The sequence below is a fragment of the Mobula hypostoma genome, chromosome 4 (genome assembly GCF_963921235.1).
Source record: "Mobula hypostoma chromosome 4, sMobHyp1.1, whole genome shotgun sequence".
NCBI classification, from domain to species: domain Eukaryota; kingdom Metazoa; phylum Chordata; class Chondrichthyes; order Myliobatiformes; family Myliobatidae; genus Mobula; species Mobula hypostoma.
The window spans coordinates 50,352,868-50,362,951 of record NC_086100.1 but is presented as its reverse complement, the minus strand read 5'-3'; the positions used below and the strand labels follow the sequence as shown (position 1 = coordinate 50,362,951).

Sequence of the window (10,084 nt, the reverse complement as noted above, 5' to 3'; positions counted from 1 at the left end):
TGCAGCTACAAATAAGCATTAAGAGTTTGAAGACATTTGGATTGTCACCCAAAACACTTGAAAACTTCTATAGATGTAGCGCTGAGGAAGCAATGCGATTGCAGCAGGAATTGGACAAATTGGAAGAATGGGCAAAAAGGTGGCAGATAGAATACAGTATTGGGAAATGTATGATAATGCAGTTTGGTAAAAGGAACAATACTGTAGACTGTTATTCAAATGGGGAGAAGGTTCAAATATCAGAGGTGCAGAGGGTCTTAAGAGTCCCCGTGCAAGAGTCCCAGAAGGTTAATTTACAGGTTGAGTCTGCGCAAAGAAGACAAATGCAATGTTGGCATTTATTTCAAGGGGAACAGAATATAAAAGAAAGGAGATAATGCCGAGCCTTTATAAGACACTAGTCAGGCCGCACTTGGAGTACTGTCAACAGTTTTGGGCCCCATATCTCAGAAAGGATGTATTGTCATTGGAGAGAGTCCAGAGGAGGTTCACAAGGGTATTTCCGAGAATGAAGGGCATATGAGGAGAGTTTGGCAGCTTTGGGCCTGTACTTTCTGGAATTTTGAAGAATGTGGAGGATCTCATTGAAATCTACTGAATACTGAAAGGACTAGATGGGGTGGATGTGGAGAGGATATTTTCTGTGGTGGAGGTATCCAGAACTAGATGGCACAGCCTCAAAATTAAGGTGCAACCTTTTAGAATAGAGGCAAGGAAAAATTTTTTGGAGGCCAAGCCTGTGGTTATATTCATGGCGGAAGTTGATTGTTTCCTGATTGGTCAGGGCGTCAAAGGATATGGCGAGAAAGCAGGTGTACGGGGTTAATTTTGGATGCAGGATCAGCCATGACGGACGGTAGAGCAGACTCGATGGGCTGAATCACTGTCTGGTATGGGGGTGGGGTGCACTACTGCACAGGACCAAAAGCAGCTACAGAAAGTTGTAAAATTAGTCAGCTCCTTCTGGGTACTAGCTTCCATAGTATCCAAGATATCTTCAAGGAGCTGTGCCTCAGAAAGGCAGTGTCCTTTATTAAGGACCCCATCACCCAGGACATGCTCTCTTCTCATTGTTACCATTAGGAAGGAGGTACTGAAGTCTGAAGGCACACACTCAGTGAATGAGGAACAGCTTCTTCCCCTCTGCCATCCAATTCCTAAATGAACATTGAACCCATGAACACTGCCTCATTTTTTATATTATTTGTTTTGCACAATGCAATTGATTTACTTATTTATTTTTTTCCTTCTATATTGTTATGTATTTCTTTGAACTGCTGCTGCTTAAGTTAACAAATTTCATGACACATGCTGGTGATAATAAACCTGATTCTGATTCTATCATTCACAACTTTTATTGTTTTAAAATTATTTTGAAGTAATTATATAATATCAAATTTGCTAATACTAATCAATCTGTTCATTAAGTTGCTTTGTGATTTCAAATGTTCCATTAAGCCAACTATATTTTTGCCTGAATCATAATTTTCTGCCAATTTTGAGTTGAAAAGAACGAAGTAAATTACTATTTGCCAAAAATCACTGCTCTAAGTACTTTAAGCGCAAGGTTATATTTTAGATTAGGGCTGTGCATTCTACACATTTCTTTTGCCCCGAAGATGAACAAATTAAAAACAGAAAAACTGGGGGAGGGGGAAATCACCCAAATTCTAATCGTACTGTTTAATTTATCAACTCTCATCAATCTTTCCTATAATTTGATTTTAGATTTATATCTAAAATATTACAAACTGCAATTATAGCTCACTACCTTTACTACAGCACAAACAATGTTTCGGAGTGGGATTCAAGCAAAGTGTTGACCCACAAATGGCAAGGCTTAGGTGCAGCTAGGAATTTGGTTTCATCTTGAATCAGTGATTTTTTCGTCAGATAAAATTACATAGAAACGCTCCTTCAAATTAAAACTATTTTCACCACTGATTGATCTTTGTTGTTAATTGATCCTAAATGAAGGATAAACAGGAATGTTAATAAATTGCTTTAAAGCTGAATGTTTTCAAGCAGAAAATTCCTGTAAAGCATGATTCATTACAAGGGAAATCATATTCATCTAAAATGGTTCAGAAAATTAACAGCTGCACATTTTTATGACAGAATACATTTAAACTCACCTTTCATGAATAGGCTATTAACACATTCCCAATGTTTATTTGGGAAATGTTTAAGGATGAAGATTTCACGTCACCTTAGATCACTGGACATGTAGTAAAGCTGGAAATAAAACAAAGAAGTAGTCTACAACTTCATCAATAAAATGTATCATAACAGCATAGTAAATAAATGCACTTCAGCTTTGAAACAAAAATTACTTGCCATTCCCGTCTCAAGTTTACAGGTCACCAAAGTGACTTAAATTGAATTTCATAGTGAATAACATGCTAAACCTACAAAATAAAGAAAATATTACAACCCATTAACAAACTCAGAAACTGATAGGATTTTGTTTATGACTTGTCCAAGTAATTTATATAATTAATCCATAATCAACTTAGTCCCAAAGTGGTCATGTTAGGATTTACAAGCAGCTTCATAACATACACATCATTCCAAATTTGATTCCTGGAATAAAAAGCCCGGAGGAAGCTTGTTAACACCAAGATTAAAAGGAAAGTATGCATTTTAACAGAACTTAAATATTGTTGCTCAAGCTTGAAACACAAATATAGAAAAAAAATATCAGGATGATGTTGTTTCACAAGTTAACAGGGTTCAATCTTGGGAAATGAATTCGATTTAAGATCATTCTTATCAGAGATGGCCATGCTTGCCTTTGATTAATTTGAAATCATACATACATGGTACTGATCTCCAGAAGTCAAATGCTGCACAAAGCTGATTCCTGCCCCAAGGGCAAGGCTCTTACACAGAGATGGAACAAATGCAATTATGCAGTGAGGGATGATAAAACAAGTACCCCATCTCACAGAAATTGCTTAGTCAAGTTTCAAAATGCTAAATACATTTGACACTCAGATAAAATCGATGACAAATCTAAAACATTAAGAACCTTTATTTTAAAATGTAAATTTTTCAAAAATTCACTATTAAAATCACCAAGAAAAAAAAACAGAAAATGGAAATCAACTAAAATTTAACCTGTGCCTAGAGGCACATCACACCATTCAAAACAAAAAGAAATGTTTGTGTTAGAGCCAACTTCCTGCTTTGCGACTAGACACCATAAGGATTCCAACACTGGAGGATGGCAAGGAAAATTCTACAAATGGCTGCCAGTAAACTTGCTGTTTCATCATTTGTATGCATACATACAGGATACCAATCTTGGTGGATTTTCCAAGAGTATCTAGGCCATTAGCAGTTAGGCACTTCCGTTTTCAAGGAAAAAGTTTTGAACATATGAACAAAAAATTACAGTGCAAGAACATTTGTCTATTTACAGGAAAATAACAGTAATAATAATAGTATGACTCAGCTTTCAATGAATGTCTACTATCCTAGCACAATCATCCTAGCTTTCATCTCCTGACCACAAATGCGTCATGCTGTGTAAAGGGGTGTTAACCAAATAACTGCAAAGGCAGTTATAGGCAGTAAATCCTAAACCACTCTTTACCTAAACCACTGATTAAAAGGACAACAAAACCCAAACATCGAAAAAAACCAGAAATGGAACATACTGCAGCTGAAGAAAACACAAGAACACAAACATAAGTGGATGCCACAAACAAAAAGCAGATAGAGAATCAAGGATATTCAAACTTCAATATCACAGTTCATTGTTGTAGCTTACTAAATAAACTATGTTGAGAATATATACAGTACTATTTAGTTTATAAATATTTAACCATAGCTTATAATTGAGATTGGAAGAAAACATCTTTTTGAATTTTGCATGTAAGCTTCTTTCCTGAAGCACAAGATAAAATCAATGTTACACTTATTTGTTATTTCAGACCAGTCAACTCCAAAGAGGACCAGGTTGTTACACACACAAAATGCTGGAGGAACTCAGCAGGCCAGGCAGCACCTATGAAAAAGAGTACAGTCAACGTTTCAGGCCGAGACCCTTCCAGTCCTTTCCAGTGCTCTCATCTTTATTCTTGCAACTAAGATTTAAACAAATCTGCATAATATTCAGAACCTCTATGCTCACAGAAAATGATTCCAAACCTATAAATGATAATCCATCCAAGATGTTACTGGTAGAACCTGGACCAAAAGTAAATGAACGGTTGTACCGAGCGACAATGCTACAAGCAGCATAATGTCCATGCTTTAGTGCAAGAAATTCTTCCAACATTCATCAACTTTAAAAAGAGTATTTAAAGATTAGGTGACTGTTTACTATGAATCATATGCCCATTCAGCCTCTAATTCACTGTTTGATACTGTGTGAGCCATAAAAGGTTCTGTAAATGCACCAAGTAGTAGATCCAACCATAATGGCTTGAGATTTTAAATTCATAATTCCCATTTGGCCAGATTCCATTAACACATTCATGGTGGCAACATTCATTAATCTTAAGTGTTTATCCAAGCGTAGCCCTTCTGTTCATTCTTTTGTGATGGTGTTAGGATAGTGCCACCTAACCCTGCCCATCAGTTGAAATAATGTGAACAATGAGGTTATTAAATATATTTAAAACCAAGAAAATTCTGTTCCAGAGATTAACCAAAAAAACCTTGTACAGTTAACAGGACTTCACAGATGTTACATAAAAATGCAAAGTTTAGAATGACAGACAAGATAATAAAATAGAATTCCTTCAAGAACAAAATGAAATGGTGAGAACAAATACACAGAGGGAGGAAAGCAAAAGAGCCATTAAAAAATCCACAGCCACTGATGTTACAAAACAAGATATTCTAGATTAGTAGCATTATTATCTTGCACCTGGTCACCACAAAATACTGAAAACTTCTTTCACATTATGCTGAAAGTTTCATACCTCACAATTTCTGGCAAACAGCAACATGAACGTAAGTGTTTTTCACATACCGATCTAATTTAGGAACACACTGCATGTTACATATTGTAACAGTCAAGTATTTCTTGTAAAATGATAGTAACTCAGAATACCACACACTCAGGGCTTCTTCATTAATGCATTAATAAGAAGAACCACTGGCTGTAGCACTAAGCCAATTGCACTGTACTAAGCTCTGGAACTACTGCAAACTTGAGAGCTGCTGATTGCCAAACGTCACATCGGTATTTGGGACTGCCACTTGCTCCAACGAGAATTAAACAGTAGAGCCCATTAAAATCTTGCTCACTGTAGATGTGATGATGTGAATATGTGTAAACAACTATTACTACAATGATGCAAGTTAACATTTGACATAATTAGAAATAAACATGATATTGCCTAGTTTCCAGTCACAACATCACCAAGACAAAGGCTTCCATTAATTATATATACTGTTGCTGAACAGGGGCCCAGGGAAGGATCAACTTTTACTATCTAATAACAAAAAAATGAATTATTACTACAATATACCTCCAAGACTACATTTTAGCTTTTGGAATAAACTGTCATCAATTATTACTATAAACTCTAGTTGCTTGTGACCTCACAAAACTAAGGATGGATATTACACAAATCCATTTACTGGTGAAATGAAATACTCTAATAAACTGTAATAAATTGTAATTAGGATTAAACAGGGAATAGGGATAGAACTTCATTTAAAATAAGTTGTTTGTACGGATAATATAAAATGTTGGGGAAATAAGTGAAAACTAAAATTATAATTCAACTACACAGTATCAAATTATTGGGATGCCCTACTGTTCAATGAAAACATTAAAACTAACCCCAGGAGACCTGTAGCTATGTCACAGGACAACATGCCATTCATGGAATGCATAAGGGGAGGGACTGCAAGTTTAAAACAGAGGAAAAACATCCTAAAATGCATGCACTGAAACAGTTTAAGTATTGGCTCAATCTTCACCACAAAATGTTATGAGAAAAAGTAGATTCTTGAACAGAATGCTATTTAAGGCTATAAATGCAATGTTGTTTGGATATCCATCAACTGGACATTCATGTAAATACTCTAGCTTCCCTTCAATCAAATGAAATTTGGATTTATTGCTCAAATACCAAGACGTTTTCAGCTTAGGGCTGGCCCTCTGACTGATGCTCAATTAATTTTCAGCTTTGCCACTTTGTTACTGTGGTTTGCTGTGTAACTCCTGCAACCCCTGACAGCTTCCAACACAGCCCATAAATTTTTGTCAGCTCTCTGATTTCCTGCACTTTCTTCTTGCTATTGCAATCATGTCAAAAAGGCCAGCAGGTAACCCAAAGGGCAAAACCACAAAAGGATACATAATTTTTCTTCTAAGTACCAAATATATTTTTTCAAAAGCTGATGTGGTACATTGTCCAAACTCCAAGAAAATCTGAAATCCAGTATGGTCTGTGCCCTGACGGTGCCAGATTTTTGACATAAAATGCATTTCACCAGTTCTGGGAAAATCAACAAGAGGTGTTAGATGGCAGTGGGCCATTACCAACAATCACTTACATTTAGAGTTCAGGGAACTCACACAACACAGAAACTGGCCCTTTTCCCAACAGGCCAAAGCTGGCTGTTCTTTTTTTTTTGCAATAATCCCATTTGCCCATAAAAGATGAGTTTCATCTAGTCAAATGCCTGCCTAAGTACCTTTTTTAGACAGAGATTATTTCAGCACCTCTTCTGGTACTTCAGAAATCAACCAATCTCTGCATTAAAAAAAAGTTCCCTCAGATCCTATTTAAAACTTCTCTTTCACCTTAAGGTGTCATTTTGGATATCCCTACTAAAGGAAAAATCTTCCAACCATCTCCTTTACCTATGCCTCCTATAAAAAGATAAACAAAATCAAATAACGATTTTTTTAATATAAATGTACTTGGTGAGAAGTGGATATTCTACCATACAAATCATTCTACTGGGAGACAAACCATTATACTGTTTCATCTTTCCCTCAAAGTTTTTTTTTAAAGTTACAATAGTGACAATAGTTATGAATGGCAAACCAGACAGTTACCTACAGCAGTGAGAAAAATAAATGGTCAATTAATATACTTTTATTAATGCACAAGGGAAAATTAAATAGACTGCAGAAAATTCCACTGATTTTCTTAAATATTGCAGTAAATCTTTCATATATTTACAACTGAAAACAGACAATTCCAGTTATGGAGATATCAACACACAGAATATTACAGATCTTCACCCTAGTGGCTGTGCCAAACATGATGCCAAATTAAACTAACAATTCCTGCCTGCACATGATCCACATCCCACTATTGCTTGAACATTCATGTGTCTATTTGAAAGCCTCTTAAATACCATTATTGTATCCACTTTCACCACTATCCCTACCAATGTCTGTTAAAAAAAAAGACCTGAACATCTCCCTTAAAAATCCCCCCATCTTAAATGCATGCCCTCTAATATTTCTACCCCAGGAGAAGGTTTCGGACTGTCTACCATACCTATGGTTCTCATAATTTTATAAACACCTATCAGGTCTCCTCTCAGTGTCTGACACTACATAGAAAACAACCCAAGTCTGTCCAACTCTACTTATAGTTCATAGCCTCCAATCCAAGCAGCATCTCGTAAACAATTTCTGTATCTTTTCCAAAGCTTCCATGTTCCTCCTGTAATATGGAACCCAGAATTGCACACAATACTTCAAGTGTTGTTTTTTTTCCGTGTGTATGCCATACTCGGCCAGAGCCTTGGCAACCACTTTTCAATTGGTTGTCTTGAAGGAAAGATTCTGTGAGTGGTCCCCCACATCCTCCTCACAGCGCAGTCTTTTTTTTTTACGAGGCCAAGTTGCGAGCTCGACACTCAATCCGGCACAGCTGGAAAGCATGCCCAGAAGCTGCCCAACTGGGTTTGAATTCGGGAACCTTCGCTCCGGAGTCCGGCACTGATGTCACTGCGCCACCAGCCGGCCAGGTGTAGCCCAATCTAAATCTTATATAGCTGCAACAAGACTTCTTCACTGTTATACTCAATGAAAGGGCCACATGTAAATGTCGTAGTTAACAGAATGATTTACAGTACAGACAATCCAGGTTCAATTCCTATTTGTATGTTCTCCTCATTACTGCATAGATTTCCTCCAGGTGCTCCAGTTTCCTCCCACAATCCAAAGCCATAATGGTTGGTAGGTTAATTGGTCATTATAAATTGTCCCATAGATTAGGCTAGGATTAAATTGGGTGATTGCTGGGTGGTGTGGCTCGAAGAACTGGGTCTATTTTGGACCGCATCTCAATAAAATAAAAATGAAAGAAAGCAAGCACGCCATGGACCACGTTTACCATCCTATCTGTCTGCATGGTCACTGTCTGGGAACTGTGGCCTTGGACCACAAGATCCTGCTGGACATCAATGCTGCTACACCCAACTGTATATTCTCCCCTTACATTTGGCCTCCCAAAATTTAACTCCTAAATCCCAACCATATGCCATTTCTCCACCCTTTTCGAGAACTGGTCTATATTCTACTGTACCCTTTGATAAGCTTCTTCACAGCCCATACCTCCACCAACATTTGTGTTATTTGCGAACTTAAAAACCCACCCATCTACATTTTCATCCAAATCACTTAAATATATCACAAACAACAAATATAACACATGTAACCTACTCTACCTCTAATGACATTTGGGCAGGTTACATGGAAAAATTGAATTTGTGATAGAGGGCGTGCACCCAAATTAACAAACAGATTTTTAGGTTGGTGGCTTTGTTATAGAAGGAGGGGTTAAAGCACAATCCTTGAACGTGGAAAAACGAGAGATAATTTCTAACTTGAAAATTCTCTGCAACTAAGCCTCCACAATCCTTTTAGGTAGAGATTTCTAAAGATTCACCATAAGCTGGGTGAGGAATTATCTTCCCATCTCTATTCTGGGGGAAAAATAAATATATATATATTGCCCATGCTGCAAGTCTTCCCTCTCCAATGTTCTCCAAGGGAAGGGCACTAGGGCTGATACAGCTTGACACCGGTGTCGTCGCAGAGCAATGTGTGGTTAAGTGCCTTGCTCAAGGACACAACACGCTGCCTCACTCGAACTAGTGACCTTCAGGTCACTAGACCAATGCCTTAACCGCTTGGCCACGTGCCAACACTGAATAGCTGAACCCTATATTTGAAACTGTGATTCCTAAACTTCACAATCAAGGCGAGCATTGTGCCTGCATCTCATATAAAGATGCGTAAAAATTTTTATATGTTTTAGTGAGGTCACCTCTAATTCCTTCATTTTGACTGTTAACTCATTACCAAACCCATCTGTTGATTGCAAAACGTATTAAGTTTCATAAGTGGAGTCAAAAGAAAGAGGTGTACATTTCAGCATAGGTTGTTGAATTGAAGAGATTGTCTGAGCATTGTCAGTTCTATGATGATCTTAATAATGCACTGTGAGATTGTTTCGTTTATGGAATCTTAAAAGAAAGCATTCAAAAACAGCTCCTAACTGAAGCGCAACTTGCATTTAAAAGAGCAGTTAAAATAGCTGTATCAATGGAAACAGCAGACAGACACACAATTGAGTTACAGTCAGGAATTAAAGTGAAGGTGAGCAAAATTGCAACATCTAAACAGAAACCGGCCTGGCCAAACTAATTGTGTTACTATTACCACAGGGGCTCTCATACACCAGGTCAATGCAGATTTAAAGGCGAAACTTGCAGAAAAAGAAATAAAGTAGGACACATACAAAGGGCATTCCGGCAGTCCAAAATAAATGGACTGCACAGGGAACAGAAAAAGCTAAAAGTCAAGTTGCAGTTCCAAAAAAACACAGCACTAATCTGTATGCTATTGATAAAAAAAAATTGAGAAGGATAAGAGTGACACTAGATTCGGTAGCCTTGAGACTTACAATATGAAAACAATAGACAAACAACACACACAAAAAGCTGGAGGAACTCAGCTGCTCTAACAGCATCTATGGAAAAGAGTAAATAGCCGAAGTTTTGGGCAAAGACCCTTCTTCAGGATGACTACCTACAACTTGATTAGAGATCCATCCACCATTTGTATGGCATGCCCCCAGCAATGAAGCCA

The 10,084-nt window shown here is 37.3% G+C and overlaps 1 protein-coding gene across 3 annotated transcripts in view; it reads right to left on the bottom strand.

Moving 5' to 3' along the window:
- Window positions 1-10,084, bottom strand: part of tbl1xr1a (TBL1X/Y related 1a) — a 177,432-nt gene that overhangs the window by 67,346 nt on the left and 100,002 nt on the right. For all 3 annotated transcript variants that reach the window (XM_063045776.1, XM_063045775.1, XM_063045773.1), the window contains one exon: window positions 2,136-2,235. The gene's annotated coding sequence lies outside the window, so the exon portion shown is untranslated. The remainder of the gene's footprint in view (window positions 1-2,135; window positions 2,236-10,084) is intronic.